We start from the raw sequence: 14,349 nt of genomic DNA, 5'->3' as shown, positions 1-14,349 counted from the left end.
GTCTCTTAGTGAGTCATTCCAAGTCGCTGCTTTAGTGAAAAAGTTACCACCGGCTTGGAAAGATTTTAAAAATTATTTAAAACACAAACGCAAAGAGATGACTATGGATGAATTGATTGTAAGATTAAGAATTGAGGAAGATAACCGAAAGGCTGAAAAGAGGAATGGGAAAAATCCCATTGAGTCCAAGGCTAATGTGATTGAACAAGTTCATAAACCACATAACAAAAAGAGGAAGTTTACTGGAGATGGTCCTAAACAAGGCGATAGTAGCAAGAAGTTCAAAGGAAAATGTTATAACTGTGGCAAAACTGGACATCGAGCTTCTGACTGCCGCCGCCCTAAGAAGGATCATGGAAGTACAAGTAAGAAGACCACCAATCAGGCCAATGTAACAGAATTGGATTACATCTCTGACGGAGTGAATGACATCAACCTCTCTGTTGTGGTGTCTGAGGCTAACTTGGTTGGAAATCCCAAAGAGTGGTGGGTTAACACTGGAGCAACTCGTCACATTTGTGCGGACAAGAAGATGTTCACTACCTACAATGAGGCTGCAAATGGTGAACAACTTTTTATGGGAAATTCTTCTACTTCTACTGTGGCTGGACAAGGGAAATTAATCTTGAAGATGACATCAGGGAAAGAACTAACCCTCAACAACGTACTGCATGTACCTGACATCCGGAATAATTTAGTTTCTGGGTCCTTGTTAAGTAAAAATGGTTTTAGGCTTGTATTTGAGTCTGATAAATTTGTATTAATAAAGAGTGGTATGTATGTTGGTAAGGGATACATGAGTGATGGTCTCTTTAAGTTGAATGTAATGATAGTTGTACCGAAAATTGCTATGAATAAGAATAACACATTTTTTGTTTATGTTCTTGAGTCAAATTTATGGCATGGTAGATTAGGACATGTGAATTTTGATGCTTTGCGTAGATTAATTGGTTTAGATCATATACCAAAGTTTGCAATTAATCCTAATCATAAATGTGAAATTTGTGTAGAAGCGAAATTAACTAAGGCTCCATTTAAATCGGTTGAAAGAAAAACCGAACCTCTAGAATTAATTCATACTGATGTATGTGATTTAAAATTTATTCAAATTAGAGGAGGCAAAAAGTATTTCATAACATTTATCGATGATTGTACACGATATTGTTATGTTTATTTACTTAGAAGTAAAGATGAAGCCTTAGAAATGTTTAAACTCTACAAAACAGAAGTTGAAAATCAACTTGGTAAAACCATTAGAATGGTTAGAAGTGATAGGGGTGGTGAATATGATGCACCATTAAATGAATTTTGTGCACAACATGGCATTATTCACCAAACTACAGCCCCTTATTCTCCATAGCAAAATGGAATTGCTGAAAGGAAGAATAGAACCCTCAAAGAAATGATGAATGCCATGTTACTAAGTTCAGGTTTACCACAGAACTTGTGGGGGGAAGCAATATTATCTGCTAATTATGTTCTTAATAGAATACCCCACAAGAAAACCAACAGCACTCCTTATGAATTGTGGAAAGGTCGACCACCTTCCTACAAATACTTAAAAGTGTGGGGGTGTTTGGCAAAAGTTGAAGTTCCTGTTCCTAAAAAGACTAAGATTGGACCAAAAATAGTAGACTGTGTGTTTATTGGTTATGCTCAGAATAGTAGTGCATATCGGTTTCTGACTTATAAATCAGAAATACCTGATATAAATGTGAATACTATTATAGAGTCTAGGAATGTTGTATTTTTAGAACATGTCTTTCCTTAATAGAAAGGACATGAATTAAGTTCACAGAAAAGAACTTATGATTGTACACAAAGTCAAGAGACTAATGACAATCAAACACAAGAGACTAGTAATAGTCTCGACCAACAGGATTTAACTAATGATGAACCAAGACGAAGTAAAAGAGCGAGAACATCAAAATCCTTTGGTCCAGATTTTCTGACATACTTGTTAGAAAATGAACCTCAAAGCTTTAAGGCAGTAATGACAGGTCCTGAAGCACCTTTGTGGAAAGAGGCTGTTAATAATGAAATTGAATCCATTATGCAAAATCATACTTGGGAATTGGTGGATCTTCCACCAGGTTCTAAACCTCTTGGATATAAATGGATATTCAAGAGAAAAATGAAAGTAGATGGTTCAATTGACAAGTATAAAGCAAGACTTGTTGTTAAAGGTTACAGACAAAAGGAAGGTCTGGACTATTTTGACACATATTCCCCTGTGACAAGAATAACATCCATTCGCATGCTTATTTCTATAGCAGCGTTGTTTAATTTAGAAATACATCAAATGGATGTTAAGACAGCTTTCTTAAATGGCGATCAAAATGAAGAGATCTATATGGAACAACCCGAAGGGTTTGTAGTATCAGGGCAAGAAAAGAAAGTTTGTCGACTTGTAAAATCCCTTTATGGATTAAAACAAGCACCTAAGCAATGGCATGAAATATTTGATCATGCAATGCTTATTAATGGGTTTAAGATAAACGAATGTGACAAATGCGTCTATGTTAAAAACACTGACCAAGGATATGTCATAGTTTGTCTTTATGTGGATGACATGCTTATCATTGGAAGCAGTCAAAACATGATCAAACCAACTAAGCAGATGCTTAACAAAAGATTTGATATGAAAGATATGGGGGTCGCAGATGTTATATTAGGAATGAAAATTACTAAAACATCTGACGGATATGCATTATCTCAATCTCATTATATTGAGAAAATTCTTGATAAATTTATCAAGGATGATTTAAATTTAGCTAGAACACCTGTAGACATCAGTCTTTATTTATCGAAAAATAAAGGTGATGTAGTGTCTCAGTTAAAATACTCCCAAATCATTGGAAGCCTAATGTACCTAATGAATTGTACTCGTCCTGATATAGCTTATGCTATCAGTAAATTGAGTAGATACACTAGTAACCCTGGGGAAGACCATTGGAAAGCGATCATTCGGGTTCTTAGATATCTAAGATTTACTCGTGATCATGGTTTGAACTTTACTCGATATCCAGCAGTACTCGAAGGTTATTGTGATGCCAATTGGATATCGGATACTAAAGATTCAAAATCCACTAGTGGATATGTCTTTACTCTAGGAGGCGCTGCTGTTTCTTAGAAGTCCACGAAACAAACTTGCATCGCACGATCCACAATGGAATCCGAGTTCATTGCTTTAGACAAAGCAGGTGAAGAAGCAGAATGGCTTCATCACTTCTTAGAAGACATTCCAATGTGGCCAAAACCTGTGCCAGCTATTTGCATTCATTGTGATAGTCAATCTGCAATAGGCAGGGTACAGAATCACATGTATAACGGTAAGTCACGACATATTCGTCGTCGACATAATACCGTAAGGCAATTGTTGTCAAACGGAATAATCTCAATAGATTATATAAAATCTAAAGAGAATATTGCGGATCCGTTAACAAAAGGTTTGACAAAAGAGCTAGTGTATAGTTCATCAAAGGCGATGGGATTAAAGCTTATTATATAAGAGTCGTCATAATGGTAACCCTACTTATATGACTAGAGATCCCAAGAACTAAGTTCAAAGGGACAACTAAGTTATGTATGGCTCGCCAGAAATCACTAAGTGATTAAAATTCCTACCCATTCCTATGGTGAGAGTGATATCTGCAACATATGTTGTTTGCAGGGGTATAAGGATAAGCTTTGCTTTTAATGATTACTTATATCTTGATAAGGTATAAAATCAAGACGAGTATAAGGAGATACTCACAATAAGAATCATCTATATGAGTGTTGAACTGGGGCCGGTTCTATGAGAATGAAAAGGCTAAATTCTCAAGAAACACTTATGAAAACCAGGCGCGTTCAAGGCCAAAATGAACACAACAGTGAGAACCACGATGTGTTAGAAGATATTTTGTGTGAAATCTATTGTCTTGCCTTACACAAACGGCTGAACAATTCAAGGCATCGCGTCCATTGGTTAGCCAGTAAGTCCGATAGGTTATCACTAGGAAAGGTTCAAGGCCGAAAACTACCTATCTTGACGCAAGATATTTTTGACTTATACTCTTTCGTAAAAGTTGCATATTGTTGCATTTCCGTTGTCATCAAATTCCATTCATGTAGGGGATTGTTGGAAATGGTAGAAAAATTCTGGGTAAAACCAGAATTTTTTCGCAAATTTGGTCTATTTTTTAGGTGGGCCCTGAGTGTCAATTTACTCTGGTCAAAGTGGTAACGCGTTCTATGCCGCGTTGTGATTCACGTGGTATATTTGGTTGCTCAAAGCCATTACCGAGTGAATAGGAAATTGAAGCCAAAGTGTGCTCCATGGAAATTGAGTTTTGGTGGAAATTCCTTAAGATTGTAAATTGGCTTGTCCCACATTGATTTGGTGGGAAGTTTTGAAAGGGTTTATAAGGCTTGGGTGAGATACTTGGGGTGTGCCCCAAGGGGTACCCAAGTGTTTTAGAGGGAGAGATTATGGGCAAAATGGGCTAGACCCATCGGACCCAAAAATCACCACACACGCGCGTGCGCGCCATCGCCACCGTCCGTCCGGTCGGGCGGGCTGGGTTGGGCTTGGGCTTGGGCGCGGGTGCGTGGTGTGTGGTTGGGTTGGGCTTCTAATCTTTTTGGGCCAAAAACATTTGAATTTAATTTTATTTTTTGGTAAAATAAAATCCAGAATTCAAATTAAACTGGTTTGGATTTATTGTTCATCCAAACAGGGCCCTTCCCGTTTTCAAACAGAATTAAACTGGTTTGGATTTATTGCTCATCCAAACAGAGCCCTTCCTGTTTTTATCTGTTTGAATTATTAACCCAACAGATTCAAATCTGTTTAAATTTGAAACTAACAGGTTTCATACCTATTCAATTCAAAATCAAGAGCCACCTTTACATCTATAAATAGACTAGCCTCCCATTTGGATTTCACTCCAATTTTCGTACTCCATTCTTTGCTTTAAATCTCTGCATTTTGCTGCATCTTATTTCTGAAAGAAAGAGTGTAAACACTTTGTGTGTTCGACAAACGATTAAATTGTAGTGCTGCTTTTATTCGTTGATAAGATCATTTTATCCTGGGAGATAGACGTCCAAATTCTGATAGCACCGTGGAGAGGACGAATCTGTCTGAAGGACACAGTGTTAAACACTGGACTTGATCAGAAAAGTTATTCAAATAAATCAACCAAGTAAGTTGTTTAATTTTATTCTATTTTTATTTGTTTATTTAATCAGATTTTATTTTTGTTTTTGTAACAAAATAAAATCTGTGGTTTTATTTATTTATTTTTATTTCGTGTTTGATTTTTGTAATCAAACAAATTTTCTCATTTTCTTTATTTCTTTATATTCTTGTTGTTGTTTTGTACACAACAGAATTTAATTTTTAAATACAGTGAAGATTGTCCTACATCGTCCTCTCTCTCTCTCTCTCTCTCTCTCCATCAGATTTGGTCTCAAACACATGATTTACTATCCTCCTCGCTCTTCGATCTGGCCTCTCTTCAGTCAAATTGTACTCTTTTTAATCTTTTCACTAGCTATTTTTGGTTTACTCTCTTTTCAATAGAATCTCATTCACTTTGATCTTTATGTTTTTCAATCTATGTTTGTATATTGGTATAACATACTTTTATATCTGCATTGAAACACGCTTCCTATAGACAACAAGATACGATGCAAAGACTTGGGGGATCTTCAAATGCTTTTGAGATGATTTGAGGCATCAGTTATGAATATATTGTACATCTACATCTGATTTCTTTTGGTGTTTCCTTGTTTTCAGTTGAAGGGTCTTTCTTGGACAGATTCTACAAATCAACTGTAGCCATGGATCCATTAGAGATTTTGTTTGTCTGATATTTTCATATTAAACTAAAACATTTTGATGATAGTATTTTAGTTCTTCACAACTCACATATTTGACCATACAATCTTTTGTAGTGTGCTGCATTCCTTGAAAAAGATAGGGAGATGGAAGTAGCTCATTCAGTAGCTGCTACTACTGGTGAAACTGAGGTAAGTTTCAGTTAGTTGAATTGCAATTTAAGTAGGTTGTAATCAACTTCACTATTTTACCATGGTCCATAGCATTTTCTTTTCAGTCATTGTCTCATGTAAGACTGGTCTAAAGAGATGAATCTGATTGTCTTGTATAGATTAGGCTCATTCTAAGGAGTTGGACCCCATTTAATGGTTCCCAAACTATGAGGCCTATCAAAGGGATCCTATGGCCCGTAGAAGTAATATGCTATAGAACATAATCTTTGACATAGATTTTTTATTTTATTTTATAATTTGCTAGGGGATGTTATTTAGTAGGTTGTAAAGTTAGTCCTCTGGCAATGGAATGATAAAATCTGTACTCGAAAAGGAGTTGATAATATTTAAGGCTAAGACAGCAAGTGTACCTTTAGGGTGCTTTAGTAATGAACTACATATGTTAAGATTTTAATTAAAATTATCTAAGACTAATACTATCTATTTGTATTCAAAAACATTTGTCTTAATCTTTACAAATGAGCATTTGAAATGTGAAAGGAATAGGAAGAGGCGCGAAGCATATGTTGGAAAAATGGTTTAATGTAGGCATATTTTTTAGCCCAATTTTAAGTGGGCCCCAAACGTTGTTTGGGGTGGGTCCGACAAGGTGAAGTGTTCCTTGCCGCGTGGCAAGTCACACGGTGAATACGGAACGTCAAAACCATTTATGAGTGAATGGAAAGTTGACGTCGTTTTCGGGTCTAACATTAATTTTTTAGATAAAATTCATTTGAATTTTTTCAAAAAAAAAAAAATTATTGTGGGAATTTAATTTAATTCTAAATTCAAAATTTGGGTTCCTAAGTGGTTTCCTAAAGTTTGTAATTTTAGAAATTTAATTTAATTCTAAATTCAAATAGTGATTTCCTAAAGTTTGTCAAATAGATTAATATTTATATTCTAAATATTGTTTTATTAAATCTATTCAACTTTTGGCTTTATTTGATTAAACTATTCTAAATAGTTTAATAAATATACATATTCCAACTGTTTTGAATCTAGTACCAACAGATCTTTCCTTGTCACATGTTTGAATATTTGTGTGCCAGTGTAACGATCACAGAATTTGTTTGAATTCAAATTCTAAAACTGTCCATATTTTGCACCTGTTCACTACATGTTTTGCACTTGTTCGGGACAGCATTTGTATGCCTATATATACCTACTTTCAACAGTGTTTAGGGGATTCGAAATTTAGCCTGCATGTTTGATATTGCTGTCCAGATTTCATTTGCATGCATTACTCTTCATTTTAGATTTAGAATAAATTAAAGAGAGTATAGAACACAAGGTTTGGTTTGCCATACAATTTTGTTTGGTGTGCTACAACAATTTTGTGAAGATCATTGTATCCTAGGAGATAGACGCCACTCAACCGTAAGCACCGTAGCGGGGCGAATTTGTCTTAAGGACAGAGTGTCACACACTCGACTTGGTCTTAATTTTAATTCGGTTCGATAAATAAATCTGGTATGTTATTTATTTATTTTGTTTGAATTTATTTCAAGTTATTTTATTTACATAGAAGATTGTTCCAACAATCTTAAGACAGACTCTGAACCTAGCTCGTTTTCCCTGTGAAGAGGCTCCTATCCTAAAAGAGGATGAAACCGACCAGCAAGTGGTTGCTGCGGTTGATGCTTGGAAACATGCCGATTTCCTTTGCCGGAATTACGTCTTGAACGGACTTGACAACACATTATACAACGTCTACAGTCCAATCAAGACAACAAAGGAACTTTGGGAATCGTTGGAGAAAAAGTACAAAACGGAAGATGCCGGCTCAAAGAAATTTGTGGTTGGCAGATTCTTAGATTTTGTAATGGTTGATTAAAAAACTGTGATCAGCCAAGCCCAAGATTTCCAACTCATTCTACATGACATTCACGCAGAAGACATGTCTCTCAGTGAATCCTTCCAAGTTGCAGCCTTAATTGAAAAATTACCAAAAGGCTGGAAAGAATTCAAGAACCACCTCAAACACAAGTGCAAAGAAATTTCTATGGATGAATTAATTGTGCGTTTGAGAATTGAGGAGGACAACCACAATTCTGTAAAGCGGGCTGGTAAGCATCCTATGGAGTTTAAGGCAAATATGGTGGAACATGCTTCAAAAACTAAGAAACGAAAGTCTTCTGGAGAAAGTTCATCACAAGGTTCTAAAGGGGGGGAATAATAAAAAGTACAAGTTTAATGGCAAATGTTACATCTGTGACAAAGAGGGACATCGGCCAAAGATTGCCGTAGCAAAGGCAAAAGCAAAAGCAAAAGAAGAACAAGCAAGAAGCCTGCTCAAGCCCATATGACCGAAGTGGACAATATTTCCAATGGTGTCGATGACATCAATCTCTCTGTAGTTGTTTCCGAGGCAAATCTTGTCGGAAATCCTAAAGAATGGTGGGTGGACACTGGTTCTACTCGCCATATTTGTGCCGACAAAAAGATGTTCACATCTTATTCTTCAGTGGACAATGGTGAACAACTTTTTATGGGCAACTCCTCAACTTCCAAAGTTGAAGGACAAGGAAAGATTATACTCAAGATAACATCTGGAAAGGAACTCACTCTCAACAATGTGCTGCATGTACCGGACATTCGCAAGAAACTTGTTTCCGGATCTTTGTTGAGTAAGAATGGGTTTAGGCTAGTATTTGAGAGTGATAAATTTGTACTTACTAAGAATGGGATGTATGTAGGATAAGGTTACATGTCTGATGGCATTTTCAAGTTAAGTGTAATGACCGTTATACCCTCAGTTATTAATAATAATACATCTTCTTCTTACTTGCTTGAGCCTTCAAATTTATTGCATGGTAGACTAGGACATGTTAATTATGGATCTATATGTAGATTAATTAATATGGAATGTTTACCTAAATTTGATATTGATTCAAATCATAAATGTGAAATTTGTGTTGAGGCAAAATTATCTAAAACTCTTTTTCATTCAATTGAAAGAAGTACGGACCCACTTGAATTAATTCATAGTGACATTTGTGATTTTAAATCAATTCAAGCTAGAGGTGGGAAAAAGTACTTTATCACTTTTATAAATGCCTATACTAGATATAGTTATGTTTATTTAATTCGAGCCAAGGATGAAGTTTTGAAAACTTTCATTCAATATAAGAATGAAGTTGAAAATCAACTTGGTAAGAAAATCAAGAAAATTAGAAGTGATAGTGGTGGTGAATATGAATCACCTTTTGGTGAGTTTTGTAAAGAATATGGAATAATTCATCAAACTACTGCTCCTTACTTACCTCAGCAAAATGGAATTGCTGAAAGGAAAAGTAGGACTTTAAAAGAAATGATGAATGCCATGTTAATAAGTTTTGGATTACCTCAGAACTTGTGGGGGGAATCAATACTTTCTACTAATTACATTTTAAATAAAGTACCCCGAAAGAAAGTGAATCAAACACCTTATGAATTGTGGCATGGAAGAGTACCATCCTACAAATACTTAAAAGTGTGGGGGTGTTTGGCTAAAGTGGCTATTCCTAGTCCTAAAAAGACTAAGATAGGTCCTAAGACCATTGATTGCATTTTCATTGGTTATGCCAAGAATAGTAGTGCATATTGGTTTTTGATTTATAAATCAGAACATTCTGAAATGCATATAAATACTATTATTGAATCAAGGAATGCATCTTTCTTTGAGCATGTATTTCCAAATAAGACTAAACAAGAGACTAGTAACAATAAAAGATCTCATAATGCTATTACTAGTCAGGATCAAGAACAAGAGTTAGATCAAAATGAGGAAGAGGAACCTAGGCGTAGTAAACGTGCTAGAACCTCAAAATCTTTTGCTCCAGATTTTCTAACATATTTGTTAGAAAATGAGCCTTTAACTTTTAAAGAGGCTATGTCCAGTCCTGAAGCTCCTTTATAGAAAGAAGTTGTCAACAGTGAAGTTGAATCCATCTTGCAAAATCACACTTGGGAATTAGTGGACTTGCCACCAGGTTGTAAACCTCTTGGATATAAGTGGATTTTTAAAAGGAAAATGAAAGCAGATGGATCAATTGACAAATACAAGACAAGACTTGTGGTCAAAGGTTTTAGACAAAAAGTAGGTCTTGATTACTTTGACACATACTCACCAGTTACTAGAATAACATCCATTAGAATGTTAATTGCTATTGCATCTCTATACAATCTAGAATTCATCAAATGGATGTTAAAACCGCTTTCTTAAATGGTGAGTTAAATGAAGAAATTTACATGGAACAACCAGAAGGGTTTTCTGTTCCAGGGAAAGAAAAGAAAAGTGTGTAAATTGGTTAAATCATTATATGGTTTAAAATAAGCACCAAAGCAATGGCATGAGAAATTTGACAAGGCAATGATGTCAAATGGATTTAAAATTAATGAGTGTGACAAATGTGTTTATATTAAAAACACAGATAAATGTTATGTCATTGTATGTTTTTATGTAGATGATATGCTCATCATTGGTAGTAATAATGACATGATTAAAACTACTAAGAAAATGTTGAATAAACATTTTGACATGAAGGACGTGGGGCATTGCTGATGTAATACTTGGTATGAAAATTACCAAAACACCAGAAGGATATGCTTTGTCACAATCTCATTACATTGAGAAAATACTTGACAAATTCAACAAAGATGATGATCATTTTGCTAGAACTCTTGTAGATGTTAATTTGTATCTTTCTAAGAATGTACAGGAACGTATTTCTCAATTAGAGTATGCCCAAATTATTGGAAGCTTAATGTACTTGATGAACTGCACTCGCCTAGATATAGCTTATGCAGTAAGTAAATTAAGTAGATATACGAGTAATCCGGGAGTAGAACCTTGAAAGGCAATTATAAGGGTTCTAAGATATCTTCAATTTACTCGTAACATTGGGCTGAATTTTACTAGATATCCAGTAGCACTTGAAGGATACTGTGATGCAAATTGGATATCGGATACTCGAGGCTCAAAGTCCACCAGTAGGTATGTCTTTACTTTTGGTGGGACAACTGTATCTTGGAAATCTTCCAAACAGACTTGCATTGCTAGGTCTACTATGGAATCAGAATTCATAACTTTAGACAAAGCAGGGGAAGAGGCAGAATGGCTTCGCCACTTCCTTGAAGATATTCCAATTTGGCCAAAATCGGTGCCTGCTATATGCATACACTGCGATAGTCAATCAGCTATAGGTAGAGCATAGAGTCATATGTATAACGGTAAGTCACGACACATTCGTCGTCGACATAACACCGTAAAACAACTACTCTCTAATGAAATTATTTCCACAGAATATGTTAAGTCTAAAGATAACATAGCGGATCCACTAACCAAAGGGTTAGCAAGAGAGTTAGTTGAGAATTCATCGAGGGGAATGAGACTTAAGCCTATTAAATAAGAGTTACCACAACGGCAACCCAACCTAGTTGACTAGAGATCCCAAGATATAGGTTCAAAGGGACAACTGAGTTGTGAATGACTCAGAAGGATCACTGGGGAGTCCAACTCCTACCCATTTCTATGATGAAATAGTGATGTCTGCAGCGTTTTAGGTTAAGTAATAATTTTAATGATTCTTATATCTAGGTAAACCTAGTGGAGTATGGCAGGATACTCTTCATAAGAATCACCTACGTGAGTGTGAACTGGGTCGGTTCTGTGAGATTTGTGAAGGGCTACAATTCTCTAGAGCACTCATGAAAGACCAGGTTGTTCGGGCCAAAATGAACATAATAGTGAGAACTAAACTGTGTTTGGGAATATATTGTGTGAGTTCTATTGTCTTGGTTCACACAAACGGCTGAACAGTTCAAGACATCATTTTCACTGATTAGCTAGTAAATCCGATAGTGTCTCACAAGGGAAGGTTCAAAGCCAAAAGCTACCTATCATTTACAGAATATTTCCATTTTCTGTACTCTCTTAAATTAGTTCATGTTGTTGCATTTTCTCTCCGTCAAATTCTATTCATGTGAGGGATTGTTGGAAAAATGGTTTAATGTAGGCATATTTTTTAGCTCAATTTTAAATGGGCCCCAAACGTTGTTTGGGGTGGGTCCGACGAGGTGAAGTGTTCCTTGCCGCGTGGCAAGTCACACGGTGAATACGGAACGTCAAAACCATTTATGAGTGAATGGGAAGTTGACATCGTTTTCGGGTCTAACATTAATTTTTTAGATAAAATTAATTTGAATTTAAAAAAAAAATTATTGTGGGAATTTAATTTAATTCTAAATTCAAAATTTGGGTTCCTAAGTGGTTTCCTAAAGTTTGTAATTTTGGAAATTTAATTTAATTCTAAATTCAAATAGTGGTTTCCTAAAGTTTGTCAAATAGATTAACATTTATATTCTAAATATTGTTTTATTAAATCTATTCAACTTTTGGCTTTATTTGATTAAACTATTCTAAATAGTTTAATAAATATATATATATATATATATATATTCCAACTGTTTTGAATCTAGTACCAACGGATCTTTCCTTTTCACATGTTTGAATATTTGTGTGCTAGTGTAATGGTCACAGAATTTGTTTGAATTCAAATTCTGAAGCTGTCCATATTTTGCACCTGTTCACTACATGTTTTGCACTTGTTCGGGACAGTATTTGTGTGCCTATATATACCTACTTTCAGCAGTGTTTAGGGGATCCGAAATTTAGTCTGCATGTTTGATATTGCTGTCCAGATTTCATTTGTATGCATTACTTTTCATTTTAGATTTAGAATAAATTAAAGAGAGTATAGAACACAAGGTTTGGTTCGCCGTACAATTTTGTTTGGTGTGCTACAACAATTTTGTGAAGATCATTGTATCCTAAGAGATAGACGCCACTCAACCGTAAGCATCGTAGCGTGGCGAATCTGTCTTAAGGACAGAGTGTCACACACTTGGCTTGGTCTTAATTTTAATTCTATTCGATAAATAAATCTGGTATGTTATTTATTTATTTTGTTTGAATTTATTTGAAGTTATTTTATTTACACAGAAGATTGTTCCAACAACATATCATGCAAAGAAGCAATCTACAATGCATGAAGTAGAAAAGCAAAAATGGTATAAAATAATTTATCCCAAATATAAAATACAAAATACCATTATTATCAACTCGAAGCTATTCATTTTTTAAACATATATTTCTACAAAATATTATAGACATCAGTGCATTCAACTCAACATCTACATCAGTGAGTGAAAACAACAAAGATCAAGTTTATTGTCAAAATGAAAATAGCTATCAAAAGGATACCATGTCCATAGGTATCGTTTCTCCTAATTTTTACTTTTTCTTATAGTTTTGCCAAAAAATCTTTTTGCTTGTCATAATCATGCCCTTACAAAATTCTAATGGTAATTCGCAAGATATTTCAGACTCTCACTAAATTTTCGAAATATATTAATCGTTTTTTCTTGTCAGATGAAGAATGGAGAATTAAAAGAAATACGACCAAGCGAGCAGTGTATGCAAACAAAAAGTTATCTATGGCCCATGATGAAATGAATCATCCTGGTATTAGTTTATATACATAACATACAATAGCCTCCTTATATCTTTACTACAATTTGACCTTGAAAATTAACTAGCCTTTGTTTGATTGATCAAAGAAAACAGGGGGATTGTCATTGGAAGATGGATTGAATGAGCTATTTTACTGATAGTCTATATTGAAACAATATAGAAATAATTACCACACAAATTTACATCATTTGGATAGGTTCAACCTCATCACCACTGAAATCTTCATTGACATACAAAGGTATAATCTTTCTTTTCCAACTTCAACTTTAGATAGATTAAAATTTATTAGCTCTTTGAGCCTACAAATCAATACTTTGATGCATAGGTGATTACAGTGGAAGACCAAATAAGAGTTTCGTGTGTGTTTCTTTTTCATGTTTTCTTGACATCATAAAATTGCTGACACTAACATCTTATTATTATTTGCAAAATCAACAGGATAACTTCAGGACTACTGGTGTAAACTATGATCAGATGAAATTCTAAATTTTGTTTCATGTTATGTTCTTTACTTGGAGCATGGCATTTAGGGATGTTAATCATAAATCATTATTTGCATCATAGAACTTGTTTAGATTTCTTTATGAACAGGATAACTTCCGGACTAAGAGTACTTGATATTATATTGCGGCAGCAAGCAGCAAACAGATATTTTAACATTTCCTCTTTTGTTTTTTTGTTTTTTTCATTGGTAGCACCCTGGGGGATTGAACCCCTTACCTCACCCTTGCAAGCACCTAAGTGCTGCTACCCATGCCACTAGGCCACAAGGAAGGCCATCGGCTTTCTCCTTT

This window comes from Camellia sinensis, chromosome 1 (genome assembly GCF_055761805.1).
Source record: "Camellia sinensis isolate YWXY chromosome 1, ASM5576180v1, whole genome shotgun sequence".
Lineage (NCBI taxonomy): Eukaryota > Viridiplantae > Streptophyta > Magnoliopsida > Ericales > Theaceae > Camellia > Camellia sinensis.
Note: the sequence above shows the minus strand (reverse complement) of the source record.